The sequence below is a fragment of the Mesocricetus auratus genome, unplaced genomic scaffold, assembly GCF_017639785.1.
Source record: "Mesocricetus auratus isolate SY011 unplaced genomic scaffold, BCM_Maur_2.0 Super-Scaffold_4256, whole genome shotgun sequence".
Lineage (NCBI taxonomy): Eukaryota > Metazoa > Chordata > Mammalia > Rodentia > Cricetidae > Mesocricetus > Mesocricetus auratus.
In genome coordinates, this window is record NW_024429182.1 from 89,795,943 (window position 1) to 89,818,226 (window position 22,284).

A 22,284-nucleotide genomic window follows, 5' to 3' on the forward strand; every position below is an offset into this window, starting at 1 on the left:
CGCTTGGATGGACAGTCTTGCCATCTTCTCCTAGCAAGGAGACCATGCAGAGTAAAAATTCTCACATCTCTTCCAGACTCGTTAGGCAATAGTTCTGTAATTGTCCCGAACATTTCTTGGCACGATTCCAAAGTTCTATAATATAGTACATGGTGGGGATTATTTATGTTTGAAAAAATGGTTTTTAAAACGAAGTTACCAAGTAAGTATTCATGACCATTTGAGCGTTTTTTTTCTTTTTCTTTTCTTTTTTTCTATGAAGGGAACAGGATGAACTAAGTAGTTGCCAAATGTACACCTGTAAGCAATAAAATTAATGGTTCTGCTGTACTGTTACTGGCTATCAATCACCTTAATTTTAGAAGACATCTGCCTTGAATAATTATGCTAGTCCAAGTAGAGTTGAATTTCTTCCGCACAGCTGCTGGAGAGCAGGACCCCGCCCACTGAAGCCATTCCTAGATCGTGTCAATAGAGCATTAGCATACAGCTGGAGCCAGCTTTTCATGTCTCTATTGCTGCGACATGCATTGAGATGGTCCCACAGAGGCTTGGGACAAACCCAGAGATATGTTATTTGAGTCGTCACGGGCCGCTTCAGCCATCCTTTGAGGATACACACCCGCCTCTCAGCGGTGACTTTCCGACCACGTTCCTGTAGTTTTTAGGCCCCCTGGTCTCAGCACTAGTTCTGACTGTCTGGGCCTTGACTGAGACTGTGTCTGGACTTCCCGTCGTGACAGCGACAGTGCTGTTAAAAGGCGTTTTCTCTGACACTGGGCTGCTCTGTGTTCGGTTTCTGCGGTGCGGCCCGTGGGGACCAGGCTCTGGGGCATGTGGGCACCGTTGTGTGGCCCGTGCTCCCCACACAGGCTCCACGCACGCGGAAAGCAGGGGCTTTGCACTTTGTCCCGGTGAGGACCCCGTCCACCACCCGAGTCTGCTCAGCGCCTGAGAAAAGTTAAGCTTCTTTAGGTGTGGAGTCCGGGGCTGGCGACCACCCGCATCGAGTGTGCTCCTCGGTCAGAGGCAGGCCGCTTGCCCGCGGTGAGTGGCCCCCCGGGGTCGCCTCACAGGGCCGGGCGAGCTGCCCTGAGGGAAAGGGTGGGCGGAAGGGTTAGGCTGTGGAGCGCCGTTGCTATGGCAACCTCGGGCAAACCGGCCCCAGGGCCTCCGGGTCTGCCAGGCGGCCAGTGCTGAGGAGGGACCTGGCGATGAGGACCACAGACCCTTCAGGAGTCTCCCGGGGCCTAAGCAGTTGGGATCTCATTTCTCCCTGGTCTGGTGTTTGGGGTGGTCGCTGGCCGCTTGGGTCCATCCATACCTCCTCGCCCGCATCCCACTTTCACCAGAAGAAGCATTTTTGAAAGTTTAATGTGACCTCACTAAGGGTAAGTGTGTGTGTGTGTGTGTGGGGGGGGGAAAGTCTTAAAAATCTGTGGTGTTGTAAGGGTTTGGTTTCTTTTTAATCTCCAAAGAACCCGACACCTAGCAGGACCTCCTTACGTGGTAGCAGTTTCTTAGGGCGCGTCCTTGCACACGGTGGATGCTCAGGAGATAGGGTGACGTTTAAGAGCCGTCTCCTGCTTATTCCGAGGACAGGGAATTTCCTCAGTTTCCCAGCTGCACCTTAGGATTCCTCACACAGCTGTGGGCTGAAATGACTCTGTATGTGGTACCGCCCTGTGAATGACAAATGGCAAGCGGTCAAGTTAGTTGTAGAGGATTAGTGCACATTTGGGATACTCTCCTCACCACAGCTGAGGAGAACCCGCGTCTTTTGATCCGACTACCTTCATCATCAGACCAGGATCCTGTCAGCTGTAGAGAGGAGGAAGGATCTGTGAGTGTAAAGCAAAATCAACAACAATTTTGAAGATAAGTTTTCTCTCCTTCTCCAAATGGTCTTCAAATTGTGAACAGTGTGTAGAAATACTACACACCTAAAATTCCAATCTCTGTAAGTCACCAGTGTTCTTGTCCTAATGAATCGTGCATCTATTTAGTTTTCAAGCCAGGAATCTCACCCTCATTAGTATCCATTTCCTATGTCCATATCATCACCAGTTTGTGTTCATTTTGTTTCATGCCAAAGATCAGTTCTGCTTCTGTTTCTTCTTCTGTGACCCAAGAAAAGGCTACCATTATCTCATCTTGTCTCTCACAGTTACCTCCTAATTAGTCTGAAGTCATCATCTCATTTTAAAGTATTCCTGCTTTTCTGCTCGGCAGTAGGAACAATATTTAAAATTTATAAATTGATTATGCTGGACCAAAGAAATGGCTCCTAGGGCAAATGTGCTTGCCATCAAGTCCAATAACCCGAGTTTGATCCTCTGGACTCACACCGTGGAAGGGGACAACTGACCCCCCCCCCCCCCCACATGATCTCTAGTACCTCTAAAGAATAAAAAAAAAATCTAGGCTGGGAATGGCAGCTAGCTTCTAACTCTTGCTGATGTAGTCTCCCAGGTGGCTGGGATTATAAGTATGCACCATTGTTCTTGAGTCTATATAACCTTGTTGGAGGAAGTGTGTCACTGTTGGGTGGGCTTTGAGGTTTCAAAAGTTCAAGCCAGGCCACCCTCTCTCTCTCCAAGCTGCCTGTGGGTCTGGATGTAGAACTCTCAGCTGCTTCTCCAGCGCTATGTCTGCCTGTGTGATATACCATGCTCCCTGCTGGGCCATCATGTTAATGTAAACTATAAACAAGTCCCAATTAAATGCTCTCTTTAATAAGAGTTGCAATGGTCATGGGATCTCTTCACATTAGAAGAACACTCAGACAACTCTGAATGTCATCAAGTACATCAACTTCTCTTTAGGAAACTGAATCTCAATTGGGATAAAGGTGATGTATAGATTGGCATTAGTGCATGGCAAGGCTTAGCAACAAATGAATTTACCAAAAAGTTATGAAAATATATTGTTTCCACAGATTTTTTTGGGGGTATTAGAATTTCAGTGTAGAATTAATTCACCTTCTCAATGCCTCAGATTTTACTTTGGGAAGTCAGATGTGACACTAGCCTGTAGGTTCAGCATCATATTGCTTTGAGAAAAAAATGAATTACTATATGGGAACTACTTGGAATAGTGAATTCTGCTTAGTAATGTGTAAGGGTCCACTCATGCCATTTTCTTAGCTCCATAATGACACTACAAATGAAGCATTATTAGCTATCATTATTGTTATTTATTTATTTATTTATTTATCAAGACAGGGTTTCTCTGTGTAACAGTCCTGGCTGTCTTGAAACTAGTTCTGTAGACCAGGATGGCCTCGAACTCACAGAGATCTGCCTGTCTCTGCCTCCTGAGTGCTGGGATTAAAGGTGTGTACCACCACCACCTGGCCTACTATTGTTATTTATACATCAAGTACAAAATACAATGATGATGTAAATGTACTCATAATTTAATCTTTTCATTAAATCCTTGTTGCTTAAGGCCAGTTTCTCAAGAATGTTATTTACAAAGGTCAGGACTGCTGTAATGTTCTTGAATTGCAGGGCTGCTACACTCTCCAGAAAGATGATAGTCTCCAGCCCCCCCCCATCTGCTGTATGATGCTCATTTCACAGATAAAAATGGTTCCTCTTTATTTTAACTTGTACCTTTATTATTTGTTTAAGCATTAAACAACCTTATTATTAGCTGTTAGCAATTTCTTTAATCTGAATTGCCTATACAAACTTTTTGAAGGACAGTTACTAGAAGACATAGTAACTGTATACATTTATGTGGTACAGTGTGGCATTTGAATATTTCACACAGCATGTAGTGGTCAGATCAGGACAACTGTCATATTTATCTTTTTGAGCTAGAAGTTTTGAAATCGTTGTCATTGACTACAGATATCCTATTGTAAGAATATTAGAAGCTATTCCTCGAATCCAACTGCACCCCTGACCTACTTATCATACCCTGTCTGTTTTTTATTATCATTTGTTTAATTTCTGCCTTCCTTGGCCTAGGTTCAAACCAGTGTCCTGGGCTTTGGCAGGAATTAGATAATATGCCACTGGGGCCCAGGGCAGGTTGTTACTTGCCTGTAGGCTATTGAGTGTGGGAGAGACCATTGCTTCAGAAGCTAAGTCTTGGGTGAAATCTGAAATCAACAGAGATGGGAAGAAAAGGGCATCCAGGTGGGAGGCAGAGGCCCAAGGGAGATGATTGGGCTGGCTGGCTCAAAGCTGGGAGAAGCTTCACTGCCTTTCCACTGGAACACTGCAGATTCTTCTGTGGAAGAAGAGGGGTGCTGAGGACACTGTGTTGGCCCCACACTCATTTGGGAGAACTGTTGATATAATATGAATATTGATTGTTATACAGGTTCTTTTTTTTACCACAATAACCTTTTTATTTTGGGGAGTCTTGAGTGAACCCAGGGCCTATTACTATGTACATACCATGTACCATGAGCATTCCTTGGCTCCTATGTGATTTGATATTTAGAATGTCCTTATGCCAAGACTGGACAACAGCCTACACTTTCTTTAAAAATGTAACCATACTTTTAAAAAATGTTATTTTGTGACACCATTAGAGGTAATGACGGTCGGCATAAGAAAGTTGAGAGCCTAGGGAGATGGTACAGTGGGTAACAGCACTTTCTGTATAAGCATGAGGACCTGGGTTCAGATACCAGAACCTACCTAAAAGGCTGGGTGTGGCCAATCAATGGAGTGTCTGTAACTTCAGCGAGCTGGGGTATGTGTGCTGAGACAGGAGGATCATGGCTAGCTTCTAGCCCATCTCCAGGTTCAGTGGTGGACCCTGTCTCAAAGGAAAAAGGTAGAGCTCCCTAGAGCAGGACACCAGACATCCTCGTCTGGCCTGTGTCAGTGTGCAAACCGGCACACATTCACATAGATACCATGCATATGTTGTGAATGTGCACACCTGCCCACATCCATGCCCCCCAACACACACAGTTGAACAGTGTACTTTCTCATAAACATTCTAAGAATGATGTTGCAAAGCCTGGTGCTCATGTCATCTTCCTGCACACTGAGGAGGGAAGAAAAGAGCTGTGGAGGGAGAACGAGAAAGGCTCTTTCTGAAGAGGCTGCCACGCATTGTAAACCTGTAGATTTGTTTCTTAATCTTTGAGACCCTGAGAAGTGGCTTCTGGAAGAGAAGATGTAATCCTGGAGGTGTTTTCTCTGCTCACCTGTGTGATGATCCTTCATAGTATTTCACACACTCACATTTGCTACATACTGAGAAATGTCTATTTTTCAAATAGAAGCTTAAATACAGAAAATGTGACATAATTGGTTGCTGCCTCTCTGGTGTACTTTAGGATGTATTTCTCTGTCCTTCTTAATTCCACTACATATTAGTGAGGCTAATTATGTTTTGCTTGGATTTACCTTTAGGGCCCTAGAATGCAAATAATGGATACATTGTTGTTAAACTGTATTAACAGATCTGCTCTAAATTATACACTGTACAAATAAATTGTACAGTGTATAAGAAATAAACCTCCCAAATCTCTGTGGTTTTATTGGTTCAAAGTTTTTTTAAAGGTTTACAAAGTGAGGACAATGACTTTAATAACTAATTAAAATATCCTTTCTATATATTGTAGACTACATAACATTACCTTTTAAAATAATCATTGATTATATACATATGTATGTGACATGAAAATAGAGGCAAGACTGTTGGCCGGGGGAGGGGGGACATGAGGGGGGAGACAGGACACACCAGTGAGAGGCAAGAAAAGTAATGGACAAGAAAAGTAATGGGGGCAAATATAAGTAAACATACATAAAACTATCAGAGGAAAACATTGTTTTGTACACTTATTGAAAAATGAAAAAAATTGAAGTTATCACTTTGAATTCCACTCAGGATGAGTAATAAATTGTAATAAAATAAGAAAAACACCCAAGTTTTTTGTGTGTGTTTTTAGTGTTGAAGATAGGTTTGATACTGTTAACAAAGTTTGCTGTGGTACTGCACACATATAATCTCAGCACTTGAGAAGCTGAGGCAGGAGGATTGAAAGTTTGAGGCCAGCCTGGGTTCCATAGCAGGCTCTTGTCTCAAAAACTTGTTACCATCGTCTTGTTTTTGGGCATGAATTATTAGTAAACAGTATTGACTATTGTAAACATGTATTCAGCAAAGCTTCATTGGGTGCTTGTGATACACACCCAGTTCTAGAATACTGAGCCTTGTCTCCACATTTGCATTACATGTATGAAAAGTACTTTTAACATGAGCTGGTAGTTATTTCAAGAAGCTGATCATCTGGACCCATATCAATTCTGGACCCTAGTAATTGATGGAGTTATAACAAAAGCATTATAGAAAACCCGCCGAATCTGCAAGGCTGAGATGGTGGTCACTGAGGTGCTGGTCGTTGTGTTGCTGTCATTTACCACCTACCAGAAACTGTCCCTGGGAGGCTGCAGTTCTCACTACTTGAATTCTCTCCAGTTTGTTCTGCCAGCTGGTCTCACATGGGGCATCTTCCATGTGTTTCAGGCAGCTCAGATCTTCACTGCTGAAATTTTTGGAAGAAGGTCCATATTTATTTTTGAATGTATTTCATGGAAGCCCAACTAATTTTCTTCTAAAATTTCTTTTAAAAAGCATTTATTTGTTATTTAATGTGTGTGAACATGCACACACGTGTGTGTGTATGTGTATGCATATACATGTGTTGTACATTGTGTGACAGTATTCTGGGGAGATGTGAACAAATCTTTACTTACCCAAGATGGGGAACTGATGACAGACCAAAGGAAAGACACCACTAGAGTCCCATAAATTTTTATTGGGATATTAACAGGAGTATGTTGAGGGGTTGCTTCCAGGAACAGGGATGATTCTAAAGCACCTACAACACCAGAAACCCATCCCAGCCTGGGAATAGATAGCTCACAGCAGCTGGATCCTGGAGCTCATTGTATGATGTACAGGCAGCTGGGCAGGTTGGAGAGTGTCTCTTGAAGGCAGCTCAGCTGATATTTGCCTTCTTAGTGGTCCATATTACTTAGTGGGGAGAGGCCTAGACCATTTGGTCAGATTCAGGGATTTCCTGAGTCACTAGTTCTGGAAGCTTTGCTCCAGACGGGTTCGATGACCTGGTATGGATGTGTGAAGTTGGCGCCAAGAAGAGACTGCGACCGTCTGTTGTTGTTCAACCAAGTGGCCCCGGATAGCCTGGGCTATCTTTATTTACACTGTTTCAGTGGTTTATATGAACAGTTTTAAAATCAGTTTTTCTTCCTAAGTCTCTAAAAATGTAATTGCCAGTTTTCCCCTTGCTTCTTTCCCCTTCCGTCTCCCAACTCTCTACTGTCAGAAGTATAAACACTTTTGTAAACAACAAAGGAACTTTTATGACTAGGCACACCAAAGGTAGAACAGTGTGCCCAGTTGGCAGTAATTACATGCAATTACAGCATCATGCAGGGCAAGAGAGTTTTGTCTCTTGTAGTTACTACTTACATCTGGCAGAGTCTGGGTTCTTATGATCAACTCACCAGTCAAAGCTGGACCAATCCATTTTACATTTCGTACTACTCTATCTCCTTTGGGGATATACACCATGTTTTTCCATTTATCCTATAGGCAACATAACTTGGAAACTTAATAGTTGTCACTGTTTATCCATTGTCCTTATGTCTGTCTTTCTTAACTTCTTTGGATATTGGTAAGTTACTAGAAATGAGGGTTTCTATGATTCTACTTCATTCCTTGTTCTTAGAATGTTCCCATTAATTCTTGATACCATCTATTTAATAACATTTATTTAAAAACTCTTATAGTTAAAATCATTCTTTCCAGAACAGTTATGCAAATATGTAATATTAAACATCATGGCCTACAGTGGCTCATTCAGGCCAGCAGTATGGCTAGCATGATGAGAGCAAAGAGTGCACCATAGCACATACACTCCCGGGGTCATGCCCAGGATCGTGCAGTGAACTGTCCACAGGTTCTTGCCAAGTAGTCTCCAGGGTCTTGCCGCACAGAGAGCCATTTGCACTATTCTCAGGCCTTGTCCCCTGAAGAAGTCCACATGGCTCTTGCCGCTCTAGAATAGTCTTAATGAGGACCCCTTAAAATGTTCTGAATCTTTAGAACTCACTGAGTTCTGCACAACACATGCATGTGGGAGTCAGAGAACAACTTGTGAGAACTGGTTTTTCCATTTAGGTGGGTGCTGGGGATCAAACTCTGGCTTGGCAGCCAGTGCCTTTAGCTACTGATCCATCTTATTTGCTCTCAAACACATTCTTAATAAAAAACCCTTTATTTTATGCATAGCAAAATAATTTATATTGTCATTTAGCAGGATGTTGTCAAGGTTCATTTCTGTTATAGTGTGCATAGCATTTCCTTTATAACTATCAAGGAATGGTCATTTGTGTTTCCTTTTTTGAGTATTGTGAATGCTGCTGCTGTTATTATGTTGGCATGAACCTATATTTTCAGTTCTCTTGGGTATGTATTGTATGTATGAGTGGAATTGCTGGTCTTGGAACTCTTAACTTTTGGAGGAACCATTGAACCCCATCCCAAAGTCGTCGTATTGTCTTACATTTTTTCCCAGTAATTTGCAAGGCCGCCTTTTCTCAGAGGAAGTTGATACTGACACAATAATGGGACACAGTGACTGACTAGGTGGGCAGTGCCAGCTTGTGGAGTCTGTTTTGCTGTTTGTGATAGAGAACACAGAAATGCAATTTTTACTAAAGGGTTAACATCTGTCTTCGTTTTATGCTTCTTATTCTAAGCCCATCTATAGAAAAAGATCTTTTTTCTCCCTTTTTTACTTTTATTTTTTTAGCATTTTATCTATACGTCTGCTATTTTGAGTTTTTGAATTTTTGCCTTCTTGACTTTCTGGATGTTATACCTCCACTTTAACACTGCCCTCAATGACTTGCATGTTTCCTTTGGTGTCATGACCTTTGTCACTCATGGGGAGTGGAGTGAGAGAGGATCTGTCTCTTGTATATGAAGGCCTTAGTCACAGAAGATACTGTGGCCCAGTGGAGACATGACTTTTAGAGAAGGACCCTGAGTGGAGGTTTGTCACCTGTCCTTTATGGTGGCATCACTGTAATCTCCCTTTGGGCTTCTCTACCCTTGTCCATGATGGCTCTTGTTCTAAGGCTCCATAGAGTGACTCAGGATTGAGGTATTGCCCAGCAACCTGTTTTTTTTTTTTCTCATTGGGGCAGTCAGTGTTCACATAGTCAATTATTTATCTCCTCAAGGCACAGATCAAGCTGACTCTACAGATATAAAAGAGGGTGCTTACATAGAAGTTTGACCTAGAATCTTACCATGCTGAGGAGCAAGGTGTAGTTGTGCACACCTATAACCCCAGGACTTAGAAGTAGAGGCAAAGGATATCGGGGATTTCAAGGTCAGATTGGTCTGCATAGGACGGTCCAGGCCATCCAGGGCAATGCAGTGAGACCTTGCCTCAAACGCTAATAGTCACTGAAGGAACCTTCCTAAAAGGAGATTGGTTGGCTATGGGAAGAGAGGGCAAGGCAGCTGTTTTATTATACAATATTTGAAGAGTAGTTCAAATATACTTGACAGAGGCCCACATTTTGATCTTATGTTCTGGCCCTGCCACAGAGTAGCTCTGTTTTTTCTATCCACATTTCTTTCAGGCTAAAATAATTCTGCGCCTCAGAAATCTAACATGTAGTTCCTGTACTGATGGGATCTGGATTCTTGAGCAGACTGAGTAGCAGCATGGTAGCTTTTTGAGTTCGGCCATCAGCGAATTGAAATTATAATAACTGTATTTATTATACTCAGTTCCAAATGAGTTATTGCTAAGTCTTTCCTTGGTCCCCTATTATCTCTGGTTTACAGGCTATTTTTTTTAAAGTAGAATTTCCTTAAGTTCTATTGGATGTTTCATTACTAGAATGTTTAAAATGGCTGATTGCTAGAATCTTCAGGGAAACTAAAGCCTCAATTACATCTAGCATTTTTATTTTACTTGATTCTTTAGATGAGTTCAAACGTAACTTATTTTAAAGGAATGAATTTTTTTATGTAACTACATTTCTTTCAAAATTAGAAATTTTTAGCCATATCATTTTACTGTTACCACTTTAACGTAGGCTATAGAGTAGCATAAGGGTTGTTAACTTCTTTCACATTGAATAGCATGATGACATTGTATCTTAGTACCCTCACATTGAATAATATGATGACACTTTGTAACTTAGTATCTTCTCCTATGTTTCTTATTGTTGTCTTTGCATAAAACTGATCTCTTTATATATTTAATTGTCTTGGCACTTTTCACAGTGCTCATCAAGCCCTGCCACGTTGGAAGCAGGGAGTTCCCAATTTGGGGCCTTTTTCATGTGACTGTTCCCTAGTGAGTAAATAAATGTTGATCAGACTGTAGGCATGACAAGGTGCCGATTTTCAGTAACTACATTAACAAATTGGATTTCATCTGTGGAATTAAAAGGAGAGAGAGAGAGAGAGAGAGAGAGAGAGAGAGAGAGAGAGAGAGAGAGAGAGAGAGAGAGAGAGAGAGAGAGAGAGAGAGAGAGAGAGAGAGAGAGAGAGAGAGAGAATTTGTAGGTAGCCAAGCCCTGGAACTCTTGTGTTTAGTGTTCTTATATATACATTTGTTTAAAGTATTGAGTTATTTTTTAGCTTTGTCATCTGTTACTATTGTTATAAAGGGATATTGACAGGCTACAGAGTTCTCTGAATATCATAGAAAATGCTTTTTATTTTATTGATCACATTGATTTTCTTAAAAATACACCTCTGCTAAGTCTTCAAAATGGAGCTCACAAATAGCTCTGATAGGAGTAGCAATTGAAAACTGCTGGTTTACTGTGAGGTTATTTCAGGAAGAGCTATAAATGAAATAGTATGGACATTCAGTTAGTGCCTTTGATATTCAAGAGTAGGAAGTCGGAGCACTTCAGTCATTTTTGAAAATTGTGTTTTCAGAGTCAGTTACTAATTGGATTGTGGAATACTGTATTAGTGCTTTAAATGGCACCACAATTCATTGCATTTCTGACCAGGGATAATATATGTGCAGGTAAAATGAAATCTGTCTTCATGAAGAGCAACTAGTTATATAAAATGGTTCAATCTGATTTTAAAATAAAGCAGTAAGTGAAACCAGTAAGAGTTTAAAAAATACGAGGGCCCCAGGAAAGAAGATTTAATGCATTTAGCTTTCAAACAGTTTCTCCCTGTAGATGAATGCCTTTAAATTGATTCAAGTTATCAAGCTATTAGATTAATAAAGCAAAGGAAGATTCCTATTTTCTCTTTGATAAGGATCCAGACTTCAGGGATAGAGAGCTAGCTCTCTTTCAGGGCACACTTCTGTCGTAAGTGGTAAGGCTCTGTCTAAACCTCGGGTTCTCTTCCTAAATCAGTGGGGAAAAATGTTTTCTGAGATGAGCCTGAGCTCAGTGTGAGTGCTATTAAAAGCTTAAGCTGATGGCTAGGCATGGTGGTAGATGCCTGTAATCCCAACATTCAATGTGGGGGATGGGATGCTGGAAGATTGAGTTCAAGGCCAGCTTTGGCTACATAGCACATGGGGCCAGTCCGGGCTTCTGGAAGCCCCCATTTAAAATTTTTTAAAGTTTTTATTTGATTCTGTGAAAAAGAAGATCATTAACTGGGAGATGTTGCCTAGTGACAAGGATACAAGTTTTATAGACCTCTTTAGAATTCTTTACTATTTTCCATTCAAAGAACTCAAAACATTATTATGAGGGATCAGTTTTCCTTTCCTGTTTATTACTGGCTCTTGGTATTAAAGAATGTGAAAAAAATCTTCAAATTCATTCGATAGGGAGAGAAATACTTGTCAACCTTCGACAATGAGCAGATTCATTCATTCATAATTTCATCCTGTGTCTCTGCTAAAAATTGATCTTAATCTTTCATGGGTGATCTTCAAATTCCATCATGAATACTGTGTAATATAAATAGTGATTCTAATGCTGAAATAATGATTAAAAATTGGATATCTCATGTGAATACTGAGCAGAGGAGTTTCTCACTTTATGCCTGCACATTTCAGTCACATTGCAAAGTAAAAATATGACAAGGACATATTTAAAACAGCTAACATTTTTCTTTTCCACATATTTTTCTGAAAATATGGTAAGACTGACTGTGGAGCAATGTTTTTTGAGTATTTGTGGCTTAGACACCTAGCTGGGGCAGGGAACCAATCCATTCCTCCCGCTCGTTTGTGGCCTCTGCTTCTACATGGATTGTATGCGGAATTTATAGAGCTCCTTGTCTTGTGTGCTCGTTTGTAGGTATGGGTGGGAGGAAGGGATTAGGTGCCCATCATCTCTGTTATTAATTCATATTAATGTGAAGGTCTTGAATTACCTTATTTTTAGCAATTTTGCTTCTGTTAGACTTCATTGTGTGAGCTCTTTTTTAGTCTTTATGCTTTATTCAGAGAGCTGGTATGGACTGGTATAGGAACCCTTCACTGGTAAAATTACTTGGTACTTTTTGACTATTGTATAATTAAGTTATACTCTGTCTTCTCTCCATCTTTTCCCTTTCAAAAATGCTGATAACCTACTGCATGCATTGTCCTAAGAGCAGGTGGGGAGCCATACTGAGTAAAAATGACTGAATATGATAAATGTAACAGTGGGGAAAGGTGCTAAGTAATTACGGTTAAGTATGATACCAGAGTAATTTGTTGAGTGTTACCAATATAGAGAACTTATTTGTTTAAGAGGCAGGAAAAATAAGGGAGCTTGGAATTGCCTGTTAAGATGGAGGTGGAATTTAATACTTAATAAACATTTTGATGCTTGTCAGTGTTGTTCAGTTTGCATGCGTTTTGGGCATTGATTTTCTATTGCATTTTGTTATAACTTACAGACATCTGGAGTTTACAACATCATTTTTCTATCTCTAAGGGATCTCTTATGGTAAGTCTGGATGTTTGCATCTGGAAACTTACAGGGAGATGCCATTGCTCAATCTCTCCTCTGTATGAACAAGTGTCTTTGTCTCTCTGCCTTCCTCCCCATTTCTGAGGGAATATGACCTAGTCGTTGGACAGTAGTCGTGATTAGATTCTGTGTCACTTTGAATGTTTTCCTAAAGCTTTTGACTTTTGTATTGACTATACTGTTATTTAGTTTCCATTTTAAAAATTCTTATACTTCGTTTGGTGAGATTGCTTAGGGGTGAAGGCACCTGTTGCCAAGCTTGACAGTCTGAGTTGGATTCCATAAGTTAGAAGGAGAGAACTAACTAGCACGCCATCTATGGCAGTTGTCAATCTCCTTCCCTATGAATTTGCCTTTCTAGATAGTTTACATCATTGAAACCTTTTGGCATTTATCCTTTCGTACCTAGTCTAGTTCACTGAATGTGATTTTGCTCTTACACATGTGCCCACCAGCCAGAGGTTCATATGGACCTTTTCTGCAGATCTTAGCTTCTGTGCCCTTTTCCCTCAACTAGGAGAGACTTCTGGGGAAAGGATTCAAGCCTTACTTAGGAAATTGCTACTAGGTGTTCAGCTGGTAAGATAGGATTCTGAATGTTTCTTTTCCCTTTCACCTTGTTGCCTGTCTTGTAATGTTTGACCCTTGTATGGTATCTATCCAGTTTTCTAGAAGTTTAAAGCACATGGGTAAATGTTCCCATTATTTCTTCTTGACCAGAAGGGGCAGGATAATCTCTCTCTCTCTCTCTCTCTCTCTCTCTCTCTCTCTCTCTCTCTCTCTCTCTCTCTCTCTCTCTCTCTCTCTCTCTCTCTCTCTCAGAGTATGTTACTGATAATTGCACCCACATGTTGGGCAAGCATTCAATCTATGATCTAATCCCTAGCCCTTTCTTTTTTATTTTGAGAGAGGTTCTTGCTAAATTGCTCAGGACAACTGCCTTAGACTTGCAGTCCTCTTGCTTTAGCCTTGTGTGTAGCTGGGATTATAGGCATATGCTATCATGCACTTCTAAAAATGAATTAGATTAGTAAATACTTTTGCCTTTTCCTTGCTCATTTACACGCCTTTGGTAGAACTGAATTGTTGTCCCAGTTGTAGGCTGTACAACTGGTAGACTCTAAGTGTTGATTTAGTACAAGAAAAACAATAAGATGACTACACATCATTGATTAAGTCTGCCTGCAAATGATGCATAGGAGAATATTTTTTCTCTGTGGTGTCACATCTGACCTGCTTCTGCTGACTCCAGTTCCTACTAGGCACTAGGGAAATATTGATGGGTGTAGTTTAGCAGGACTGCCCTTGGTGAAATATCAAATCCTACAAGAATAGACTTACTGTTTTTTATACTTCCAAATGTAAATTAATTTTCCAGAATATTTTTTGCTATTATGTTGATACATATTTGAATAGTACTATAATTGTTAGTGGCTTTTAATGGTAGGAGAATTATGTGTAGTCTGTATGTCCTCTGGAATCTATCTAAGTATATTGTAGTATTTTTGTAATTATTTTTGAGTTGTAGTTTAATAAATATAGTATATTATGCAAATTTGCAATTGCAGTTACATAAATCTCTTTTTCGTCTCTTGTACTGAGTATGTGTAAATGTTATGAATAAGATTTGAGGACTTTCATGTCATTTTAATGGGCTTATGTATATAATGAATAGCTGAATTGCAACTTTTAATTTCAGTTTGGAATAAAATATTTGAAGTAGCAAAATAAATCAGGGTGCCTCAGAACAATGATGGAAGGAACTAAACTCTGTTCATTTCATCTGAATGATCATATTGTTTTATGGTTAAAAACAGCCCGTTTTACTCCTAGAGACAATTATTTTGTAGTGAAGAAATATCTTGAAATTTATAGGTCGTTTTTCAGTTTTATATGCATTTCATCAGCCTAAAATAATCGCTGATTTGAAATTTTCATGGGAAAAAGAGGTGAAGATTATGTTATTAACTTTGTAGGGAAGTGTTTTTAGATAATTAATCAGGTATATTGCTTAGAAGTAGTAGAGTATTATAAAAAAGGGTTTAAATCCTGTAATATAAGCTAAGGCAAGAGATAAATAATTGTAAAGTAGCAGGTGTGGTAGTGCAATTCTATGGTTCCTGTGCTTGATCATTGAAGACAGGAGCATTGGGAATTTTAGGATAACTGTGCTTTACATGGAATGCTGTCAATAGACAGCCAAATAGACAAACAGATGTCTAAAAATGAAACTCTAAACTAAAACGAAACAAAAAGCTTCAGAGAGATAAGTTAATGGTAGGAAAAAAGTAAAATCTGTGTTGCATGATTCGGAGAACCCGAGGGTGTGCTGTGCAGTGAGTGGGTGCTGGCTGTGTATGCTGTCAGCAGGAGATGAAGACTTTGTTCAGAGCCTGGAAAGGACTGGAGCAGGGAGTTTGCTTTTGGCTTAGGAGACATTATCTGGAGATACTCATCATGCCCACACGGGGGCAACACAGAAACTCCCCAGTGTTTTCCACAAACAACATGCACATGTAGGGCCCTGCTCTGTTACAAGGTGTAGCTCATATACTTTCAGAAATGGGAAAGCTGATTGAACTGGTTCTGTTAGGGTTTACTATAGCTAAATCTCTAAAGAACTGTATTTTGATGAATACTCTTGTTATTTTTTATATCTTCTTAAATTACTATCTTACTCTGGCCATAGTTCCTCCAGCCAGAAGTAATAGTGACTTTATAGCACTGAACTCTGTGCCACATGGTGTTTAGGACCCGTTTCATATTTATACTCATTGGATCTCCACATGGATTTCATGAAGCCGGTTAATCTAGTTTTCCCATTTTACAGGCACTTGCCTGGTACAACTAGATAGTGACAGAAACAAGTTACACACCAAAATCTTTTCTTGAACCCTATTTTTGTGCCGCCTTGTTTGAATTTAAAGAGTTATCAATGGGTTGTTTGTATCAATGGCTTGTTTGCTTGTTTAGTGCTGGGGATTGAATGTAGGGCCTCATGCATATTGGGTGAACTCTCTGCCACTAAGGTGTGTTAATAACATAATCTTCACCCCTGTAACTTAGTATTTTAAGTCAGAGACTCATTAAGTTGCCCAGGCTTGGTTTTAAATCACTCTGTAGCTTAGACAGGCCTTAATCTTTCTGTCCTTCTGCCTCTGTCCCTGGATAGCAGGGATTACAGGCCTGAGTCACTTTGTTTCAACAATGTTACAGGTTATACACAGCTGTAACAGTTAACAAGAGTTAACAAGAAGCTTGTTCAGTAATTTAAAAAATTTCCACTAGAGGTCAGTCTATCACCTGGGATTATAACTATTGCTGCTTTCTCATCTTAAAAGTGAAATTTTTATTTAAGCAGTGTGTTGTAGACAAGACTAATGTGGTTGAATAAAATTTGAATTACAAACATAATCAAAGAATCATTTTTCATGTGTGGTGCTGGGGATCAGACTCAAGGCTTTACAAATGCTAGGCAATCATTCTGCCACTTAGCTGTACCCCCAGACCTCAGAGTCATCTTTACAGAAGCAAAAACATGCATGGCTATTATAAGATCCAATATTGGCTCAATAGATTGTATTTGCAGAGTTCAATCAAGATACCCCGGTGAAATGACTTCTGGGATAGAAAGACTACTTATTGACCTTGATCTTTGTTTTCTATAAATCACTCACACATTAAATATTAAACCAGTTTTTCATTACTAGTATTTCAAATTCTCTCCCTTAACTCATTTAATTCTGTCAAGGCTGTAGGACATACCCAGTGGGTAATGAAGCAGTGAAATTATTTGGTACCCACTAAAAGATACTCATAATTTTGGGGGATTATGAGTAAAAACTTTTTTTCTTAATGGCTTAGAGAGGGGCTGGAGAGATGGCTCAGAGGTTAAGAGCACTGGCCGTTTTTCCAGAGGTCATGAGTTCAATTCCCAGCAACCACATGGTGGCTCACAACCATCTATAATGAGATCTGGTGCCCTCTTCTGACGTGCAGGCAAACGTTCAGGTAGAACACTGTGTGCATAATAAATACATAAAATCTTTAGAAAAATAGCTTAGAGAATTTTATTTCTCACCACCCAGGTTTTAAAAATAACATAGTATTGGTTTAAGAGGTTAACAGTCTTTATTTAGAAGCAACATTTTGAGGGTACCTCTGTGTTTGTGAAAGCAGAATCTTATTGTGCAGGAATTACTCAGTTATTTGTGGGGTCTAGTTGGTACAGAGTAATTACCCACTTGGCTCATGACATTAGTGAGATGTAAGTAATGGTTCTGGCTACTGTAGGTTAAATAAAGCCTTGTAGGCAGCCTTCAAACTAACTGAAACAATCTGACTGACTCCAGATTTGTCACACTGAAAATGAATGGCTACATGCAGAAGAGGCCAGAGCAAGGAGGGAAACTCCACACAGGAGGAGGGTGGGTTAGCTCAGGTTGTAGTACTGGATAGGCGGGGAGTTAAAACCCAGTGAGCGAGGAATGAGGGACTTGTAGACAGAGATCAGCAGAGCAGACAGGATGTAGAATTTAGATAAGCAAGTTACCTTGAAGAGCAAGAAGTCTCTAGAGGCAGCAGAGAACAAATAAAGAGGAAGGCAAGAGTTAGCCATTTTCATCAGACTTATATCCCTTGCTCTGAGACTGCTATATGCCAGCCCTATGCCAGGAGCTTTAGTGTACCCCCATCTTATCTTTCCAGCAATCACATGGTATGCTAGTCCCTTTTTACAGATAAGATAACCAAGGCTTAAAGAGTTTCAGCAATCTACTAAACTGAGATTAGAACCCAGGGCTTGTGACACAGCCACAAAACTCTGCTTCCTGATGTAGAAGACATCCCTTATCTCCCTTTTCTTTTGCTTCAGTTTCCCCCTCCTGTCTACAGGATAAAGATAGCTGTAGGCTTACATGCAGTGCGAAATTAACCCCACAGGTAAACCCCAATTACAACAAAAGCTGAGGGTTATAACTTCCAGGCAGACAGATTGGGGATATTTTTGTTAAAAATTGGGAGTCTCTCAACCTTTGCCTACGCATCACCATGAAGACCTCCATTCTCTGATTAGATGGTGATGAGTGTCTCTCGCACTTCCCACTGCTTTGTTGTTTTCCCCTCTCCGAAATCCACTAATTATCTTGTGAGGTGTCCCCTCTGTTGGCTTGGTTTCTCATAAATGGCACTCCTGGAGGTGCCTCTCAAGGACTTTGCAGAGTCTTAATAGGCAGCACAGTGGGCCAGCCAACAGGGAAGTTTAGGGATCGCGGGTTTGGGCTGTCGGTGGACTTTTGTCACTTTATTTTTACACCTGTAGGCAGCAGTGCTTCTGAGACCTTTTCGTCTTTTAAAGACAGCTTTGATCCTAGATCTCTTTCTGCTTGGGATATGCTTTTGAAGAGGTGAGGACAGAATGTCAGCTTTCTTCTCCCAAAGGCACTGGTCGCTGAATTCCCCTGTAATCCAGTACTTTCATCATTCCCTCCATGTTGATGGCTACACTAGACCTGGAGAATAGCATTGATCTTTTGTTTTTTGACCCAAGTGACTGGTTAATGGTAAAAGGTCCATCAGCTGAGAATGCTTTTAATCAGGCTCTCTTTTTGTGTGGTTGAGTTAAGGTCTATCCACGGTCAATTGCAAAAAGTCTTTCCCAAGTTTCTTTCACTTTTTTCTCCTGAAGTTGCTTGAAGGTGATATTAGGAGGAATACATCCGGGTCATACAAGGGCAAGCAAATGGAAAGCTCTTCTCTTTAAATAGCTTTTAATCTCTTGGATAAAACTTTGATTTGTTTTGACAAAATAGCACAGAATTCTTAACCTAGCAGTATAAGGGAGCGCCAGAATTCAGCAGAGAAGGCCCAGCTGAAGCCTCAAGGCCAGAGTGCCTGCTTTCTTCCCCATGGAGTTGGGGATGAAATTGCTTATATCTGTTTTTAATCTGCAAATTCCCAAAGCATTCCTTTTTCCTCTTTGCTAATCCACAGGAGAGAAGCAGTTACAAATGAAATACCTAGGTTCCCTACACCCGATCTGTCAACTGCCCTCCACCTGCAACCCTGTCCCGTTTATTAATTGTTGATCCTAATGCCTGTGCTGGTGGTGTTATCTTCAGAAAGTCTTTTTCTGTTCCAGTGAGTTCAAGACTACACTCCATGTTTTCTTTTATCAGGTTCACTGTATTCTGGTTTACGTTGAGGTCTTTGGTCCATTGGGGGTTCAGTTTTGTGCAGGGTGATAAGTATGGATCAATTTGGATTTTTCTGCATGCAGCCATTAAGTTTTACAAGCACCATTTATTCCACATCCTTTTATCAATAGAAAGTTCAGTATTTGCCCCCTCTGTGTGCTATGTAAGATCTTACCTGGAGATGCCTAGAAGGTTAAGCTTGTATGCCATTTGGAGAGTGGACTAGGAACATAGTAAATTCAGTTGGCGCACTGGGAAAGGTTGCTGCTGTTGAAGAATGGTCTTAAAAATCTAAAGGGACACGTATGAACTGTTTCTGGTGACCTTTCCAAGTTGTAGAGTACACAGCTTGCATTCATATTCATAAGATTTACATTAACATATTTAGTCACTTTCCCAAAGTATAACCTTGTGTCATGGGAATTATATCTGGGTTAGAGTTCCTTTTCCTTATGACCAGTTGGGCTGGTTTAAACTCAGACATAGTGAGAACTCTGTGCCATTTGTGCCTCTACTTGCCAGGAATCACACTGGTCTGGGCCGTGCCAGGTTTAATTGAGCAGGTTTTACTAGCTTTGAATCTCAAGAGTATTCCCAAAGGGCTAATAGTTACTGCTGGGTTGGACACCCATGAAAGGTCCATTCAGAGACAAGGTCCTTTCTCATTTACCATCAGCCACTCAAGGTGGGGAGGTAATTTAAATGATTCTTTACAAAATAAAGAAATGAGCCTTAGGAAGACTTTCCTCTCTTGGAACTGAAAAAAGCAGCCCAGGGATTACTCACTAAAATTATCTTGTCTCCACTCAAGTGTTCTAATCTCTACTTAAACTACGTTCACTATCCTGTTATCCTTGTGATCATTTGCTTTTAAGGATGTTTGTATTCTCCATCACAATATAAGCTCTCAGAATATGGGGTCTAATCTCCATGGCTACATCTTCAATGAATATCAGAGTGCCTTGCGCATAGTTAGCATGCCAGGAGTATTTGATACCTAGCAGGTTCTAAGTTTCACAGTAAACTAAGAATTCAGAAGGTATTCAGAAAAGTAAAGGGAGGCCCATCATATTTCTTATTATGAAATGAATACAAAATTAGCAGATAGAATGAAAACATTTTATTCTGTTTCAAAGCAAAAATAATACATAAAACTAGGAAGTAGCTCAGTTCCAACTATGGACTGATTCACTAGAAGTTTTTAAAATGTTGATTAAATCCATGGAGGAGGCAAAAAGCTGATGCTTCTTTAGATTGCAAACAGTACCTATTTTACTAAAACCCAAGTGAGAAGACCAGTTGTCCTACCCTATTAGTGTCAAGTTGGGGCAGGTCCTGGGGAAAACTGGAAAAGCCTCAACAGAGTCATGTAGTATCTCAGTAGTGAGACAGATGAGGCTAAGAGACAGTAGCTTGTTATATCTGCATAAAGAAGAGGAAGAAACAAGGAAATAAGACAATGAGGCCATTTTGGGATATATTAGACCCTGTCTCACAAAAACAAAAACACCAAGACAAACAAATAAAACAAAATAAAAGTCCAGAAATCTATCTTGGCTGGGAGAGTGCTTGCCTCCCATGCACCAAGCTCTAGGTTTGCTTTCTAGCACTTCATAAAACCAGGCATGATGGTGCATGCCTGTAAAATTAACTCTCAGGAGGTGGAGGCAAGAAGATAAAAAATCCAAAGTTCATCTCAGCTATGTAGGGACTTGGAGGCTGTTTCAAAGGAACCAAACCAAACCCAACCCAACCCAACCAATAAACAAAACGCCCAAACGAAACAAAATCCGCCATACCACCACCAACAAAAATAATTGTAAAAACAGATTACAAATAATTTTAGAAAACACATTTCAGAAAAATACTTATTTAAAGAAATCAAAAAGAAGCATCATATTAAGACACTGGAATGAAGGATTAAATAGGGAGGGAGGTGGAAGTGAAGGGTAAAGGAGAGAGTGTGTGGAGGGACAATAAATACTAAAGGCCATTTGAAAAACCATATGGAAACCCACTACTGTAGAAGCTCCCTAAAACATATGCCCATGTGAGTGGAGTCTAAAAGGAATCACCTAATGATATGGAACCAACTAGACATCTTATGCTACCAACTAAAATCTCCAGTGCCAGGAATGGGTTATGTCTTGATGAGTTGTTGGCCAAAGGGGCCCCGTGGAAACCCCCAAACAGCAAGGCTATTGCCAAGGCATTGGTTGCTCTCCATAACCTAATGGTAAGGCCCTATTTCTTTATTTTTTTAAAGAGCAAGTATAAAGTTGGGTGGGTAGGGAGATGGGAAGGATCTAGGAGGAATTTGGAAAGATGAAAAACACAATCAAAATTTACTGTTTGAAAAACTTTGAAAAAAAAACCCAACAAACTAGAATCATGGATAGGAAAGTGGTGAGAACCATGGGATGTAGAATTCACAGCTATTGGAAGCCACATATCATGCATCATGGAGGCAGGGAGCCTGTCTGCAGTAGTGAAACCCAAATCAACACATCAGTGCAGAAATAAGAAGTTAAATACTCTTGCTCGAGGCGATCTTCAAGTCTGGATTTCTCATTACCCCCAAGTCCCAGCTGCTCTTTGTGCATTTCCTGGTGTCAGATGAGGCACTCAGGGGTCCGTCCAATAAAGTCCTTAACATGAATTCAAATAGGCTTCTGCCGTGGATGTAACTGAGAGTTTTACTTACTATAACGTCGACAAAGACAGGCAGGAAAAAATCTTATGTAAGTGTTATAGAACCCATACCTATCAATGCTAAAGTGGCCAAGAACAAAGAGAGCAGACCAAATGGATGGATAGCAAGGTTTTGGATACGTGATAGAGGGAAAAAATCCTTCAGAAATTAAAGAAATAGTATTCCAGTCAAAAGGATAGAGAGCTCTAGAAAAACTGCATATTGGAGTAAAGTAAACTGCAAGATTAAAGAATTTTGTAGGTGTGCAGTCAGAAAAATCCAGGAACATCAGACAGACTGGCTTCACACATGATGCTGACAAAGTCAGGAGTCAATGAAGTAGTTTCTCTCTCTCTCTCTCTCTCCCCACACCCCCCTCTCTCTCTGTCTCTCTCTGTCACTCTGTCTCTCTGTCTCTGTCTGT

The 22,284-nt window shown here is 40.4% G+C and overlaps 1 protein-coding gene across 2 annotated transcripts in view; it reads left to right on the top strand.

Annotated features, from left to right (window-relative positions):
- Nucleotides 1–916: 916 nt before the first annotated feature.
- Stk33 (serine/threonine kinase 33) overlaps nucleotides 917–22,284 on the top strand; it is a 169,140-nt gene continuing 147,772 nt past the window's right edge. Inside the window, exon 1 of one of the 2 annotated variants that reach the window (XM_040756670.1) lies at nucleotides 917–1,047. The gene's annotated coding sequence lies outside the window, so the exon portion shown is untranslated. Of the gene's footprint in view, nucleotides 1,048–1,108; nucleotides 1,392–22,284 lie in introns of those variants that run through there. The other variant, XM_005075764.4, reaches the window with a different exon arrangement.